The 4,602-nt window shown below is 38.7% G+C and overlaps 1 long non-coding RNA gene across 1 annotated transcript; it reads right to left on the bottom strand.

Moving 5' to 3' along the window:
• Positions 1–2,031: 2,031 nt before the first annotated feature.
• On the bottom strand, positions 2,032–4,076 carry LOC106956817 (uncharacterized). Its single transcript, XR_001426828.1, has 3 exons — positions 3,998–4,076; positions 3,109–3,190; positions 2,032–2,767 (listed from the first exon to the last, which is right to left on the bottom strand). It is a non-coding gene; the product is annotated as an uncharacterized LOC106956817 (long non-coding RNA).
• Between the last annotated feature and the right edge of the window lie 526 nt (positions 4,077–4,602).

Here is a 4,602-nt window from a genome sequence, read left to right on the forward strand (position 1 = left end):
GTCATTCACCCATTCACACACACACTGATGGTGGCAAGCTACTGGACAGCAGCCACAGCTGCCCTGGGGCAAAATGTTGGAGGATTCCAAAAAAAACACAACAGAGGCGGGTGGAGCGGGGATTGAACCAGCAACCCGTCGATTCCGGGGCGAACTCCACCGTCGCCTATTCACAGCCTCATCTAAGAATACCTGACATCCTTCTGCAAGGTTTTGTTCATAGTCGTCTTTTAGTTTCACTACTCACTGTGATACAAAAGAGGCAAATAAGCAGAGAGACATGAGGCAATCTTCATTCTGAAGGGAGCAGCTGGATTCTCGATGGGTTTGGGTTTAAGCGCTTTAACGGTCAGCTGACAGCACTGATCTAAGGTCAGAACAATCTGAATGCAGGAGGAACTGTCACGGGCGACACAGGACAGAATCACTGACCCCAGACGTTCCCCATCACAGAAAACTAGATGGTGGGTAAGAACAGAATGAAGGGGGAGAAGATTCAGAGGTGAGAGAGAAAGAGCATTCATCTATATTCCAGCCATGGTAATGAGGGTTAATTCACTGGTTAAGGATTAACAAGGTGAAGGAATATGATGGGTAAGCAGTTGGCTTCTTGAATGTGGGTTTAAATCAACTCTGTAATGTGTGATGTAACCTCGGCTCCAGAGCCCCGCCTAGTGGGAATGTAATTACGCCGCGACTTCTGGGACTCTTCATGAAGTGAAACTCCAGATCCTGTGGTGCTGAGAGTTCAATTAAATTACAAAATTTGTGAATAACTACCAGAACTAGTGTGACATTTAAAACCCCGCTGTCTCGTATGTCTACTGTAAATCGCCACATGCAGATACATCACACTCCATGCTGATTCAAGGTGGGACAGTAATTCCTTGTTAAGAACAATTTTTGTTTAAAAAGTTAAAACCATACCTGGTGGCGCTAAAACTGTAAATACTTTGTCAAACTCCATTTTTGCCAGGTCAGAAACTCTTAATCTTATATTGGATCATTTAGAAAACATTTAACGTGTAACGTTGTTAACAAATGTTCCTCATTTAAAATCCTATTGATTTTGTAAGGTGGCAAGATAATTGTCAGTCTGTCTTTCTTTAATCACCGTTGAGTTTTATTGTAGGAATTGTTGCATATCCAACAAAAACAGATGATTTTGTTAGAAATAATAAGAATAATTAGTTTTAACGTACTAAAATACAGCTCAGGAAAAAAAAAGAAGAGAAGAAGAAATGATCAGTTTCTCTTATTTTACTCTTTATAGGTAAATGTTTGAGGAAAAGGAACTTTGTTCTTTTGTTAAATGAGATATTAACATGTCTCCAAAATTCCAGGCAAACATTTTGTATTTATTTGCAAAAAATAAAAAAGATGCAGTGCTTTCAGACCCCAAATAATGCAATGAAAACTAGTTAATATTCATTTAGAAACAACAATACTAATGTTTTAACTCAGGAAGAGTTCAGAAATCAATATTTGGTGGAATAACCAGGAGGTTTTAAACAGGATTCAATGTCGCTTAATTTTTTCCAGAGCTGTAGATGGTGAATTTTTCAAACAGTTCCAGTTTTAATAATGCTGCTGATCCTACTGTAATTCTTGATCATTTTAAGCCTTTTTACAGATCTTTTACCAACAGTGTAAGTAAGTGTGAGATTCATGTGTTACCACCGTCCCAGTTGTGTTAGTATTATGGTGTATAATTGTTAACACTGTTCGTTGCAGCTCATTATGCATATCATCTTAACATCATGCAAAAGGTTGTTGGAATCCATTATACGTGAGTTAGCTGCACAGAGGGTGTTTCAATGTTGAGACTGAAACTCAGTTTTTTTTTTGTCTCTTGATTATGGTGAAAGAATACATTTTAAATTCTAACCTAATTGATAATTAATCTAATCTACCAGCAATGTGATTGAAACAGATCATTAATGCTAACATTATGTGTAGGCACTTGCCCACAGCGGTGCTCTAACTGCAGGCGATCTATCTCTCCATCTGTATTCTGACAGTCCAAGGGAGTGTAAGTGACATTTTAATGAGGCCTAATTTACGATACAAAGTTCAAAACTCTGTTTGGTTTAAATGGACATATAAAACACAGCAGCACTGAGCAACCAGCCTTGAAACAAGCAAAAACAAAACAATAGGATCAAATTCAAAATATCTGGAGACAAACACATTTTGAAAAGGTAAGCCCCTATAAATGAGTGTTGGTGTGGAAAAGCATCAAAATTCAATTTCTGATTATATCTTTAAAAAAAAAAGATTTGATTTTAGTCAAATTAAACGTTAACTTTGTACAAGTGCCTATAGCTCTTCACTAAGTTCCTGCAGAAAACTTTAGCTGTGCATCATTAATATTTTGCACAATATTAATAAAAAAAACAGATATAACCCCATCAGAAAATACAATGAATTTTACAGTGCATAAAACAGAAAAAAATATTAATTGCCTTTAGTTGTCATTAATGAACAGACAAAAATATGAATCTGAATACACAGCCATTGTTTCTGATCTCTTCATGAGAAATAAAACGAACTCGATCTCCAGTCTTGGAGATCGAGTTCGTTTTATTTCTCAGCTTACTAATAACGACTCGAGCTAAGCTAATATTTCATCATCACCTCGCCGCCGTGAGAGAGATCCTGATGCTATTAGCAGACTAATGGCTAAATGCTCTGGCACCGCTAAAGAGGATACAGCCACTGACACACTTGGCATCTGTTAGCTCGTTTAGCACGGACATAAATGAGTCTGTGAAGAAAAGACATGAAGATTGGGAACATCAGTGACCCCTTACATACTATATATATCAGTAAATATATGCACACACACACACATACACACACACGGACATGGTGACCCCTACACATCTGATGAGATGGGAGCTGATATGCGAGTTAGTGGGAACCACATTTGTAAAAAGCGATAGCCAATTACAGCAGTGCGAACTGGGGGGATAATAGCCTGCCTGTCAGGGTCTGTGTGCAGTATATGTAAGCGTTCGCATGTGTGTGTGTCTGTGCCTGAGCACGCGGTACCCAAGGGTGAGTATTGGGCTCCTATTCTCATCTATTTGCTCTATATCTCCATACCTTAGATATTAATTTCATAGCAGAGCTGCAGCGCGAGGCCTGGGTCGTTAGCGTAATTCGTCAGGGGTTCGTCCACAACGTGCTTAAAAAAGATGGAAGACAAAGACTAGTCTGAGAAAATGGGAAGAATATTTCTGTGAGATTTCAGAAATGTGTTACATTTGAGGGGGGTTTTTTACCCGTTACACTCGGGGTATGAACTTTTTTTTTTTTTTATAAAATACTTATAAGAAGCAATTGCAACAACTGTGCAACACGCAGTCATAGGAAAGAGGAATATAATTTACAGTTTAGATAATGTATACGTTAGAGAAAAATTTGGATCAACTACACAACAGATTCCAGATCATCATTTGTTAAACCACATGGTAAAAGCTGTGTTGGAAAAAAAAGTAAGTACTCCCTTTTATTCAGTGGCTCATAAAAAATAAAAGTTGAAGTCTTCAGATCCACTAAGACCCGACTTTGCCGCCATCTTTACAGGGAAAGGCTTTCTGTTTGCAACTCTTCAGAACAAATCGTACTTGTGAATTTTGACATGGTGACAGAGAACAATCTTTATCATTGTTGATGTTTTTCCCTCTTGGCATTGTGTTAACACACATCTGTAAACATTGTTGTGTGCTTCCATACTTACTAAAATTATTTACAAAAACTGGTGTAGACCATTATCCTCCTTACGACCTGAAATGGAACTCCATGGATCTGAGAGGGGGAGTACTTTCTTTTTCCATGACTGCATGTGTCACATTATCCCATATACCGTATTTGTCAGAGTACTCCTACAAAAGTCATGGATCACTGAATCTACATGAACCTCCAGGAGGCATCGGGAAGGAAGCAGAACAGGGGGAAACGGCAACGATAGAGACACAGTTGGAGAGCTCACATAACGCTTTCTTGTCCTGTACTTTTCACAGACACATGATCTCCTCAAGGACTTGGCCCTGTCAGCCCCAGCAGCCAGCCATCTGAAACAGAGGAATGATAGACTATCAGAGAAAGGGAAACTGTTCAAGGGAATTGTGTGGATTTAGTGGTCTAGTGCTGACACATGGCTTTGAGCATGGTAGAAAAGCACTTTAACTCTTGAGTGCTTTTATCGCATGCACACACTTCATAAAACGTGGGTTTATGTCGTCAGATGGCTCAGACGTACAGCAACACACACACACACACACACCGAGTGTGCATTGCACTACCTCAGAAGGAAGAATGGCTTTAAAAGTGAACCAGCTGATATTTTATGCTATGTAGCAGCCTTGCATTTAGTAAAAGTGTCCCTTCATAAAACAAATGCTGATGGAAGAAATGACCTAACTGAGTTTTTTTATCTGCAGTTGAAGCCTTTATTATGTAAACATATTTTAATAGTGAGTAGGTGTTAACCAGTACCAGTATTTACAGATGCATTCTGCATTCATATTATTATGATGAAATCAAATAGAAAAACAGTATCCATGTCAGCGCTTCTTTATGTAGATTTTAAGGCCC

The sequence above is a fragment of the Poecilia latipinna genome, unplaced genomic scaffold, assembly GCF_001443285.1.
Source record: "Poecilia latipinna isolate Pla-1442-1.1 unplaced genomic scaffold, P_latipinna-1.0 Scaffold846, whole genome shotgun sequence".
Classification (NCBI taxonomy): domain Eukaryota; kingdom Metazoa; phylum Chordata; class Actinopteri; order Cyprinodontiformes; family Poeciliidae; genus Poecilia; species Poecilia latipinna.